Below are 13615 nucleotides of genomic sequence, written 5' to 3' on the forward strand. Positions count from 1 at the left end.
GCTTAATCTAGAGGACAGCTTGCGCTACTTGTATAAAGATATTTTGTTCCTTTTTCTTTTGAGTTTCATAATTCACATCTTTTAAAAATTCTGCTACTGGGTAGGAACATAGATCAAGTAAGAATGACCTAAGGGTTTTCGCAAAATATGAGAAAGATAAAATAACGGTTATCTTATGTTTGAGAACTATTGTAAATTTGTGTCGCACTGTTTGTAATGGAACTTTTATAAGCCTGTGTCGTTATTGATTGGACATGGTACTTTCCTTTTTGCCTTAAAACATGTACATCGATATTGAAGATTTTGTGTATGTTACATATAGAACAACGTGACTAGGATATGGACAATGGAGGCAACGTGCGTTTTAATAGAGCTAACGTGGGAATTTTACGCGCAGCCGTTCAGTAAAGAATGTGATACACGAATAGAAACATACCACAACTGCCGCTGGAGTGAGTCGCGATCGCGTATACCACGTTGGGGCCCACGTACCGTATGCACAAGTTGCATCGTTCCTGAGCGTTCAGCAGCACGTTGAACTCGGCACGCTCAACGTTGACGTTCGACAGCACGGTCCGTGTGCCGACAGCTTTAGGCAAGCCGGCCGGGCTTGCCGCCGACCGATTTAACCTTACGCCGTTCTTGGAGACCTGCGCCGGACAAATTGACTCCCCAAAACCCACAACTTACCAGCAACTTTAACTGATAAAATTCCGGATGAAGCACTTGCGTATATCGTAATGTATGGTAAAAAGATTTTGACCTATGATGCAGAGCAAAGAATTTTAACTGAGCATTTTTAATAGATCATGATATAACTTTGAATTTTTAAAATCGGTTGAAAAATAAACAAAAATCGATGTCTCAAAACTGCCTTCGGGCCAGAGCTGTTGTGTAACTCCTATCTGTTTGAAACCTTGCGGCTGACTGAGATAAAACTCAATGGTCGCAGCTGGAGCCCCTTAGCCAACTGCCTCACCTAACCCCGCAAAACCAGTAACATACTTCGACCAAAGACATAAGCTCGCGACACCCGATCGACTCGAAATTGGCAACCTAAGCAATTAGTGGCGCCAGTGGAATGCCGTACCGCCAACATTAGAGCCGCCACGACTCAGACTTCTTTTGCTGACTCTTAACAAAAAAATTTCTTAATAAATCATGAACAAAATCGAGAGTTACCAGTTTCACTCATTCCCTGTGAATGAGAAAAGTAAAAATAATTTAAATGTACCCAGCACGGATACAGAAATTAATATAAATATTGGTGATGAATGGTACACCCAAGCCATGCACATTTATACATGGACTTCAGTAGTACTGTAGTTGATGGTACAGATTATCCAACATATGATGGAAAATCCAATGAAAAATTAATAGATAATTACGTGCCAAAACTGTTTAATTTTATAACCGTAAAGAAATGAAATTGTATTTTATCTAGAATTGAAAATCCTTTTATTTCTTCATCACCTCTGTTAAATTTGACTTCATCTGTTACTGATAAGTATGGAAGGTTCTATTTTTAACAATGAGAAAATAAAGAGTAGGAAAAATGAAGTACCTTATCCACTTGGAATACTTAGGGGATTTTTTAAAGATTGTAAGAAAATTATGTGGGAAGGTGATCTGACTGTAATTTTTACTTGGAGGTCAAGTGCTGGACATGCTATTTTACGATGGTCTCATTTCAACCAAGCTGGTGTTGAAATAAAAGGCACTCTTCCAAAAGAAGGTAAAACTGTTGTACAATCTATGAAGATTCATGTATCAATAGTTAAATATGAACCGAATTGTGAACTTGAACAACGAGAAAATAAACTGAAAAATCCGATAATCCTAATGTCTTTTTATGAACTTCAACCTGTAGAAGTTGCAGGATTAAGTTGTCACAAGACTTTTGAGTTGAATATTAAAAATTTCTATAATCCTACAGAATTTGATATGTCTTATTTCATATTTGTTACATTTCATATAAAACGTAAAAATACTCAGTTACATGAATTTCGTTATTATATCACGTTAAGTTACAGAATTTATACCTGAAAAATGGAAGATACGAAATGTGGAATATTAATCCTCCAAATAATTTTCTGAAAGCTTACGGTGCGTTTCTCGACTTTAGACGAGCTACACTACTTAAAGCAGACACTGTTGCGTCTCCATATAATTTCATAACGAACTACGCTACGTGATTTACATGACTCGTAGAAAAAATATTGTTACAAGTCAGAAATAACTATAGAACTTTGTGCAAGTTTAACTGATAAAATTCCGAATGAGATACTTGTGTATATAGTAATGTATGGTAAAAAAATTTTTTTACATATGATGCACAGCACAGAATCTTAACGGAGAATTTTTAATAGATCATGACATAATTTTGAATTTTTAAAATCGGTTGAAAAATAAACAAAAATCGATGTCTCAAAACTGCCTTCGGGCGAGAGCTGTTGTGTAACTCTTATCTGTATGAAACCTCGCGGCTGACTAACAGATAAAACTCAACGGTCGCAGCTGGAGCAATCTGCTCCTTATCAAACTGCAGCTTCTTATTCTAATCTTCGTCTCTCACACGAATATGAACCTATCACTCACTCATGTGTCATTTCTTTACTGAATAACAGATGGCTCTGATGTAAGTTCCACTGACTTTAATACTTGAACATTCTTCATTTCAAACGTCACTAACAATAATATCAGTGTTTTTATTGATATTTACATGTTGTTTAGAATTCGTCTCTTCAAATAAATGTAATATTGTGAAGAAAATAATTTAGTTTATTTCACATGTAAAATGAACAGGTGAAAATGAGTAAATTAGAATCAACTGTGTTTCTCGAACACCAACTATATATACAAACTGTCGACCTTCACTTTCTGTGAAACTGTGCATCAGTACGTCGACTGATGGACTGTGTCCATAGTTCTGATGAAGTCTTAAGTACGTCAAATGTGGGAAGAGCTAGCCATTTGACATAGCATTTTCTATCCTCACCTGTGTACTTAAAACGTATCGAAAAAAATGAAGCGGTTCAGTTAATTGTGAGGTTAGTCTTCGTGAAGCGTTGTGTGAACAGGGTCAGAGACCTGAAACTCGGGAACGAGTGGAAGGAGTTCGAACAAAACGTTTTACTGTTTTTGTTTTTTAAATCTTACGTCTGATAAAGAAAAAAGAATTAGGAAAATTTTGGGTAAGGGATAGAACATATAAAAACCGTTTCTATTTATTTTCTTACGTTTCCTTTTTTATAGCAGAGATAATTTTTACAATAAGTGAACGTAATAAGAAAAAATATTCATTCCTCTTAATTTTCTATGTATTTTAACATAAAATATACACTTTGTAATGAAAATTAATGAATTAGATTTGAAATCTGGTCGACAGTAGAATCATTCAGCAGGTCCTGAGTAAATTTTTTAAAGAAAACGAGTGAGTGAGTGAAACGAACAAATGAGTTTTCTTTAAAAATTATGCTAGAAGCTGCTGATGATTCTACTCACATTTACTCTCCTATTAAACAACTTCCAGTTGGATAACTATTTTCTCCTGGATTTGTTTGATTTCTCTGTTTTGTCTGCAATTTATTTACAGTTGCGTTTTTAGTATCCAGTTCGTGTTCTATTTCGTTTCTATTTGCCGTTTCGTCTTAATCCAAATCATTGTTGAACTCCTCTAGATTTTTTGACATTATTCTATACTTTTTAATTTTATCGCATCGTATTTTTCAGATTGAGCATGTAATTTTTATATAAGCATAGGCTTCCACAGCCGTTGTCGCAGTCAATAAAATTCTTCTGGGTATGTAACCCCATGTGCCGTTGAGTAAAATTATCCGACGTTTCGGGCAATACTGCAGATGGCGTTCCTCAGGGTGTTTTGCTATCTGCTGATGAGAAAAGTTTTGGTTCTTATCCACAGTCGGAAGAGGTTGTTACCGTAATGTTACTGGGTATTGAGAATGCCGAAAACTAATGTTAGACGTCGTTTATTGCTGTTTGCGTTATTTCTTTTCACTGGTGGAAACAGATATTCTCGGTTGCTGTTTGCTTAACTGCTTGCTATTGGTAGAAACAGGCGAATGGGACGGTTGTGACGGAGCGCTGTTTACTTGCTACCCCGTGCTGGGTGAGGCGTGCCACTAGAACTCTGTGTAGTTGTAGCCGCTATGGTGTCCCTCGCGCCTGTGTGTGTTGTTTCCACAGACATACATTACTAGGCTGGCAATATCGTATACACTGTCATTGGTGTCGCTGAAGCCACGGTTTAGAACTGCAATATGGCGGCGTTTCCAAAGGACGTATAAACAGCTGTTTACGTATCGACAAAACAGTCGTAACAAATGCGAATAAACTGATACGACTACGTTGCTTTTAAAGTTTTGACACAAGTCAGTGCATGCGTCGTGTTTAGCTGTAATTTTTCGTACAACAGACGGAGGATACAAGGAAAGGAACGTATCTCATTGCAAGCGTAACTAGAAACATCTTACGTATTTTTGATTTTGTACTGTATGGAAGCCTAAATAATTTCATTACAGTTTGTCACATCCGAAATTCCGGCAGTATTTAAATAGTCTGTGTATATATTAAGGGGTTTAATGATTAGTATTAACAGATGTAGCTTAATGATGTGCCTTTAGCCAGTTTTATTCAACTTCGGATTTTCTTCGAGAGGTATGCTGGTTATGAAAGTGCTTCTGTAAGTAAAGCGTGCTATATTTCGTTGAAAAGAAGTATCTTTACTCATTTGGGTTTTATTACGCAAAATACAGTCTGGTTTAAGTGTGTATATATGTGACTTGATGCTCTTCTCATAACACGGCTCTACATTGTATGTCTTAAATCATACGCAAATATTTGCTCAACTGCAGAAATTCTTTAAATCGTCTCGTAAAGCTTACAAGGCTATTTCGTTTCAGAAAATCGGGTTAGTACCACACACAAACTTCTTGACGACGCCATCTTACCTCACCAAACAGGCTTCAGTATAAGCTTCACCATTGCGTCTAGTAATGTATGTCTGTGATTGTTTCGCGTGAGCCAGCGTTCCGTAGCGCTGTTAGTGCTGGCAGCCAAGACGCCGGAAGTCTGTACCTGTCCTCTCTATTCATGTTGGTGGGTGGCTCGATTATTTCTTTCGCCTCTCCAGTGTTACTCCTGAAGGTAAGACGCTGTTCTGCTAGTACGCGGGCTCCTCCGAATTCTATCTGTTTATCTCATTTACCCTGTTTCCTGCCAGCTCTGACTCGGTTGTCTTACACGGATATATCTCTGTTGTTCTAATTTCCGTGTGCTGATCGCTCGCTCATCTCGCCTACATACACGAGTCCACATTCACGCCCGATTCCGTAAACTCCCAGCAGCATGTAGCTTGTCAACTGCACCTTTCGCTTAGCCAAGAACATCTTCTGTTCTGTTGCTGCTTCGAAACATCGACATGATACTTGCCCGGCAGAGAATTTTGTCAACAAGTTCAGTGACCACTTGAACATTACTAGTAGGTCGACGTTTTACGCTTACTCCTACACTTCCCTACATCCTTTGTCGCCATAGTTTTATCTATCGTCATCATGCCATAACCATTGGCTCCAAAAATAGACCTGAGGTCTTGTAGATCAGCCTTCAGATGTCCCTCATCGCTAATACTGTGTACCCTCTTGGTTAAAATGTGCAGGGCGGATTTCTTCTGTATGGGGTGACAATGAGAGATGGCATGTAGGTTTCTATTCGTGCTGATGGTTTTCTGTATACTTTGTTGCCAAGTTTACCATCAGGCATTCGGTAAACTTCAACGTCTATCTCCATAGAAAATTGGATTTCGCTGTGACGATGATTGAAGTGTTAGTGGAAGTTCTCTAGCTATTCTACCCTACGCAACAAGATAACGAAGGTGTCATGCAAATGTCGGAGCCAGCATTCAGGGCGTAATGGGGTAGACTGGAGTGCTGGTTCTTCAAGTGCTTCCATGAGGATATCTGCTACAATAGGCAAGAGAGGGGAAGCCATAGCTAAGACCCCTGCCTGTTTACAGAATTCCCCTTTCACCCGAAATAGGTCGTAGAATATCCACATTGACAATGCGGTCAACCCAGAAAAATTTTACTGATCTGAGTTTCAGTTTATCTTTCACTATACAGCTGAGTGTTCGCTGTTTTGAAACTTACTGTGTGCCGCACTAGATCTTAAAACTGGAACCTTGTCTTCAATGTGTGGCGGTTTTTGTGTATCATCAACATCGACAAGTGCGATGAATATGGATGATAGGATACTCTATGGTATTCTGCGGTTTGAATTCGCTCTGTTTCTTTTTAGCAGTTGCATTGATTTGATTTTGTAAACGATACTGACAATATTATACACAAGTATAATAAATTATTCATACTACAACTTCTCCCAGATAATTATTTTGTTCAAATTGCACAAGAATTCCACCTGACGTAGTGTAATAATGTTGACTGTAAGCTGTGGTCATATCACTAAAATTACATATCGTACATCAGAGCTTTTATAATTTTAGTCTTCGATGGATTTAATTATTCTTAGCAAATTGATCATGAAAGGGAACCACAGAATACCACCCGCACACAACACTGACGTATGCTACCAAAAATATTTGTCTCCGTGATTCGTACATAGTTTAATTTTGGCCACATACATCAGCAATGAAATCTTGTTCAACAATAAATACCATCAGCACTGTTCTTAGAAAATGCAGTCTGATTCGATTAATTTTTTTTCTTTTATAAATAGTGTTCAGTACCACCGGTGCACATTTATTTCTTACACATCGGAATACTGAAAGTTTGCAGTTTCAAGTAATTTAAATTTGCTGCAGTAATAAAAGTTAAGATGGCGGCCAACAAAAGATAGAGGATTTCTTTTTTAATTAAGATTTTCCTTTTCCCAATATATCATTTAAATCATTTAAACTGATGCTACCAATAATAAAAATGATTAAATTGTTTTTCAAATTAGTTTAACACAAACCCATGCTATTTTCAACTAGAAGTACAGACGAAGTTGCTATATAATCGCAACTAACAATGGCTGAGCTTCTTGCAGCTATGATAAAACAATTAATACAAAATTATAATTAAAACAGGAATTGAATTTTCAATAAGTAATCGTAAATAGTCTTAACGTATTTGGCTCTATTTGTTTTTATCAGCAAATGAACATAAAAGTACAATAATTTTACATTAAATGTTTTTCATTTAACAGACCTCAAATCGATTCGCGTCTTGCTATGTACATCAAAAGAAGACGACAAAAGGGTACAAAAAATAAGAAAAGAATGATATAGATTAACAAAGAATGTGAGACAAATATTGTCTCTGTTTTACATAATTATCATAATTGAATGAATATTATCCACACGTTCATATTCCACTCGTAGTAAATATATATATCGTGGCTGTTATATTGCCCCTTGGGCTGATAAAAAAAATAGTTTATTCACCATGTTTATTTCGCATCACCCTTTTTTTTATCAGTCCACATAACCCACGAAGATTCATTGTTTTTAATGTCCAAACATTTAACTTCAATGTAACTTGTCACAGAAAATTGTATTTGAATTCAGCAATATATAAAAAAAAACCTCCGTGACTGTATTGCCTCGGAAATTGCTTCGGATACTTCCTGGATTATCTTATCCTCCCCCCCCCCCCCCCCATTCGGGTTAGCTTGAATCGGAAAACCGGGATCAAAACCGTCCAAGGGGCTTCAAGACAATACATTCACCTACTATTTACAGTCAGGTTTGACATAGTTGAGATTGTACAAACTGGAACACAAATTTATGTTTCTGTCGTATGTGCGAAATACATTGAAGTTTTATGATGGTTCTTCAACAGTTTTAATACATTTCTTGTGTATGACAAAAATTTCTTCCACGTCGACCCGTCGGAACGCAGTCAGGTAGTGACTGCCGCCGGTCCGCCCCTGGCCGCGTCAGCGTAGCGTTAACTGCCGTTTGCTGCTCACTGATTTCGATCTGCTGCGGCCGGAACTACCCCTGCAGCAGCTCTGGATTCTCTTGTGCCTCGTCATTCAGTTCAAGACGGGTACACGAAATGTCAAAATACATGTGGCAGTGACAAGATAAACACTCTTACCATCCTGTGGAGAAAATTTGTTAGTGTCCATATCACTCGCATTCACACAGAAGGAATTAATTTTGTCCTGTATCTTGACACTGTTCAATACAATGTAGTGATTCATTTAGGAATTCATCACAATATACACATTTCAATCACGGCACTGTTAATCACACACGTGTCCGAAGCGTGCTTTGTGTATACTCGAAGAATGTGATTACCCTTTCTCTCTTGCGACGCGCTGCGAAGGCAACGTTGCATTGTTTTTGTGCGGCGCGGCTGGCTCTACAGTCAGTCATATAATATTTTACCCACAAAGACGCTCCGAATCGAATTATTAGAGGTCACGAGTTCCTTTTAACTGCCAATATTGGCAACAGAACTTAACGTCCATAGTGTTGCTGTTACCTTCGACACTACATGAGTGTTCTTAAGGTTTCTTGATCACAGTTTATCACTGTTCACATTTTTCGCTAAATAAATCAGTGTCCACTAGACTTTTGTGCAGTTCTTGTAAGACACAGATCAAGTTTCTGATAGCTGTGAGTACATGTCCATAGTACTTACACACAGTCTATATGCGAACATCTTTCATGAAAAGAAGTCTGGTACATTTGCACATATTTTCGCATTACAATGACTGAATAACAAGATCAAAATTTGATCCAGTTACGTAAACATCATACAGTATAAAACTTTAGGAATCTGCTACATTTTTGTAATCATTAGATCATTCTCGAACAATCAAGATAACAGTACATTTCCATGTTCATGGCAAATACACATATTTTATCATTTCTTGGGACAGAGATCCATGTTTGACTTCTTTTAACCGGAATGTCCCTGATAAGTCATTTTATATGACATCATATTAAATGTGTACATTAATTAGTACACAGTGAGATACTATTCGAGAGGTGGCTGACAGGATCACACAGCTCACACATGACCAACACTTGTTGCATGTTGGGACTATATGACTCAATCTCATTTAAAACATTTTATGCATTTCATTGATATGTACGCTACAAAAAAATACATTTATTACGTCTAATACAATAACATTTAAGTGACCTTTTAAGAAGTTACAGATTTCTTTTATTAAAATGTGTTTATCATGGAGATTCTTTACTCCTTGCACAAATAATTCAAGAATATTATATTGTGACACTTGACGTGTAAATCTACAAACTAACAAACATATAGTATTATTGCATTACTAAAACTAAACATCACATTTATTAATGTTCAGTCCATTAGCACCTCTTATTAGTCCTTTCTAAATACAAACATTTGGTTGCAAATATTTTTTCATGTCTTTATGGCAATATAGCCCTTAGTCCAGGGAACCGAGTAAGCTGCTCTACAATAGTCTTGTGCAGGAATACATTCATTTTATATTGATAATCTTTTATGATACCAGGTTGTTCAACGAATACTTCATGATATTCAGACAATAATTCGGTCAATTGCTTAGCCTCAGAAGTATTAATGCAAGGTGTCTCCTTTATTTTTTCTTGTATTGTTGCCACGATGTCATTCGCATGCTGGGTACATCGTTATTTCGGTTTTGACTACGTATCTGCGGGTGCTCGTGGTTCAACATTAACATCTTCTGTTTACTGACAGAAAGGTGTACCTTTTGCATTAATGGAAGGTTTGCACCGAACTCCCGATTCAACATCAAAGTTATCGGTCGCTGTTGGTGATTAAGATCACACGTCCCCCGGGCAAGATTAATTATACCTTCCTTTTCCCGAAGGAACTCAACGGATAAGTTATCTATCAATAGGAACGTGCATGTCAAGCGATCGTACCCTAAGGTAACTTCCGCCTGTGTCTGGATTTTTACGGTTTGTGTCTTATTTCCCAATGCTCCAATAACCTTGCAATTTGCGATGGGTAAGATTGGTAATTTTCCTAGTTGCGAAACCTTCTTGAAGAATTGCATATTCATTACGGATACATTTGCAACTGTATCGAGCAGAATTGTAGTTGCTATTCCATTTATACTCCCGTTGACACTTGCTTGAATTATTTCCTTTTCTATCTTATCAGAAATGACAAGTTCTTGATATAGCTCATCTTCTAATTTATTTCCATCCTGACATCGAATCATGTTTATATCGTGCTTCTTCGACCTATTGCCTTCCTTGTTGCCCTCGGTCGCCTGGCGAAGGCCTACAGGGACCGCAATTAGTTTGTCGGCTTCTGTGAATTTTGTTTGGTGTCAGAAGGTACCTCTTTTATTTTCACATTTTGTGAATTTTCTGTTGTAGTTGGAGGTGGCCTGCATGTATCCCACCACGGTGGATATTGGCTGTTTGACATCGGAATAGCTTGGACATAGTTTACCGGCTGGCCTGTATTAAAAGAACCTTGCAACGGTTGCCAATGGCTTGGTCCTGATTGCCGCCAATACTCGTTATCTCCGCGCATATTCTTTGGCTTATGTTTGCACGGACTGTTTGGTCTGTGGTCATTCCGTCTTTTTCGGTTATTAATGTCACTATGAAAATTTGAATTCTGATTGTGATGCTGCCTTGGATTACCATTCAGCTGTTGGTATTCTTCGGCTTTCCTATAATCCTTGTTATTATTATCGTTGTAACCACAGTCTTGGTTGTATTGGTTTCTATTACTGTTATTGTTGTAATTGCTGTATCCATAAGATTTATTTTTATTTCGTTTAGGACTAGTTTCGCCCCTATTTCCCTTGTTTGAATTCCATGAATTCTTTCCGTTCGGACTGTTTGTATTGCTGGTGACATCAGAAGTTTTTCCGGCGTCCTCCTGCACAAGATCCAAGGAATCGATTACAGATAGAAATTCTTTTAAGTCGGTGTCTGTAACACTGGACAGTTTCTCTCTAATGTGGATTGGTAGTCTGGCTTCTAGTACTCGCAACAAATCTCTAGTGGTAACTGGCTCATCCCAGTATCTGGTCATGTTAACATATTTTTCAAAATACTTCCTTAATGAACCTGATTTCGGATTATAGACTTCGGCATTGTATACTATTTTACGAAGTCGCTCTTGGATAGACGCCGACCAAAATTGATCTAAAAACGCCTTTTCAAAGTCATGAAAGGTTTTACAAGTTTCTGCGGCATTTAATGCCCATAATGACGTATCACCAGAGATATGTGATACCACAAATTGTATCTTTTCTTCTTCTGACCATGATTTTGGAAGAACACTTTTGAAATTACAGATAAATACAACAGGGTGTACGTTTCTTTTGCTTTCTTCATTGAAGATCTGAAACTGCCGATGTTTGATGAGACTCTCTTCATGCATCAAAGTTGTTAGTTGCATTGAACTGCTATCATTTGCAGGTGTTGCATTTACCTTTTTACAAGTACACTCTGCTTCATTATCATGATTTTTTCTTGTTGTCACGCATTGCTGTGGCAAAATCATTTGATTACAAAAGTCTGGTTTTCTTTGCGGTACAACAAGATTCGGTGTAGAATGTTCTGTGTACGTTTGTCTGTCAGCATCAGTGTTGTTATTGCCGCATACTGACAGATTTTTTGGGTTACGGTTTTCAGGATACATCGCTCTGGCTATCTCGGTTTTGACTTACCTATGAATTTCGGAAGGAATATCTTCCTGCAATGTTTCGACAGCACTGTCTATAGCTTTGAATCTATTTTCAAGTTTATCGACATCAGTTTGAAGGCTGCTAACCTGAACTGGAATTTTCACTAATGGTTCGATCGTGGATTTCACTGCATCGATCTCTTGTTTCACATGATTAGTAATTGCAGTATCCCGTTCGTTTAAAGTTTGATTGATCTGGCGGACAATTTCCTCATCTCTTTTAAGAAATATGTTGTTGATATTTTCAACTAATTTCCTTTCCCTTTCTTGGTCTTTAATTTTTTGTTCCTGTCTCTCTCTAGCCCTTTCTTTCCTCTGCTGGATAGTAAATTTTTCGAATAATGCTGTTAACATATCCTGTAACTGCATAGCTTGTGCGTTGTGCACTTGTGCCCCTGGGCCGGTACAAATAGTGCCTCCATTTTCTAACTGATTGACTGGTGGAGTGCCAGATTGCTTCGGTAGCTCTTCAGTCTCACTACCTGTCGGAACATCATTTACAAAATTGTCATCGGTAATTGAATTCTCTAATGACTGAGTAGGAGTGTGAACAGATTGTTCTACACGAGGATCTGATATCATTTCTGCCTCCGTATCCTCACTAGGTTTAACCAGTTTCCTGGGCCTAACCATTTTATACACAATATAACACAACGAGTCTATATATATATCACTGATACATATACATCAACACAAAATAATCTTATAACTAACACACACACACATATATATTAACACTGAAAACTCTTTAGATCTGTGTAGAGAAGCAGTAACTCTCTCGCAGCCGGTTTATTGGATCTGTACTACTTTCTACCTTTGCACTAGAGATGGGTCGAAATCGTTTATTCCCGTGAACTGTTTCATCCATTTCACTCTCTGCCGTGAAGCGTTCAAATGAAGTAGTTCATTCATGAAGTACGGAAGCCTGGCGAAGTTACCCAGTTCGCCGCTCAACCGCGGCTGCGCTCGCTTCGCCTCTCTCGTACAATAAAGCTTCGTAATACTTCATAATTTTACCAACAGATGGCCGAACTATGCAGTAACGTGCACGCAACGTTTTTCGCTCTTACAGCGTCTGAGTTAACTTAAATAGAGCATGGTCGAGGGGGACAAAGGAAAGATAAACAGAAGAGCCTGTCACATATAAAGAAGGTATTACATTTAATCTTGATCGATATTTTCTCATGAAGCGCCCAAAAAAGTCTTTATCTGCCAAATTAAACATTATTTGTTGTATTCATGGACTGAAAACTAGGGCTACCAACGAAATGCAGTCCAATTTTATGTTCCATTTAAAACTTAATCCAAAATAGAATGAGTATGTATACCACTGCCACAAAGTCTATATACCTACGTTAAGTAATTATTCAGAAGTTTTCCTGTAGATTTTATTTTTGTTGAGAATAATAACCCTCCAGATTCAAAACGTAAACTGTCACCTGTAGTCATTGGTACGATTTCACGTAAAATCCCTCTTTCAGTGTTATTAACAAACCTCTTATTTTCATGTTGACTGTGCATGCTCACACAGCCAGCCTTTTCGGTTGTATCTTCAATATTCATTTGTCTGCAAGCGCTGCCAACGTTAGGCTACCCGTAGACGCTAAGTTTAACTGCACAAATAGTCACGGGTAATGATGTCAGCACTGCAAGAAGCAGCTGACGCTGCATTCTCCTTGCCCCTCACCTCCGCAATCCCTCGTAAACCTATCATTCCCCACAAACACCGCGCGATTCGTCGACATGCAGTAGAGGGAGGACTGAAGTGAAGGGAGGCTGAGTGACGTAGCGTCGATGTAGTGGGAGAGGGGGAGAGAGTGAGTGAACTAGAAAAAAGTGTGGAGTGTGCTATCTGTGAAGAGTCTGAAGTACCAGTTCATTGAAATTGAGTGGTTAGTTCACACTTC

This window comes from Schistocerca nitens, chromosome 8 (genome assembly GCF_023898315.1).
Source record: "Schistocerca nitens isolate TAMUIC-IGC-003100 chromosome 8, iqSchNite1.1, whole genome shotgun sequence".
In the NCBI taxonomy this organism is placed as follows: domain Eukaryota; kingdom Metazoa; phylum Arthropoda; class Insecta; order Orthoptera; family Acrididae; genus Schistocerca; species Schistocerca nitens.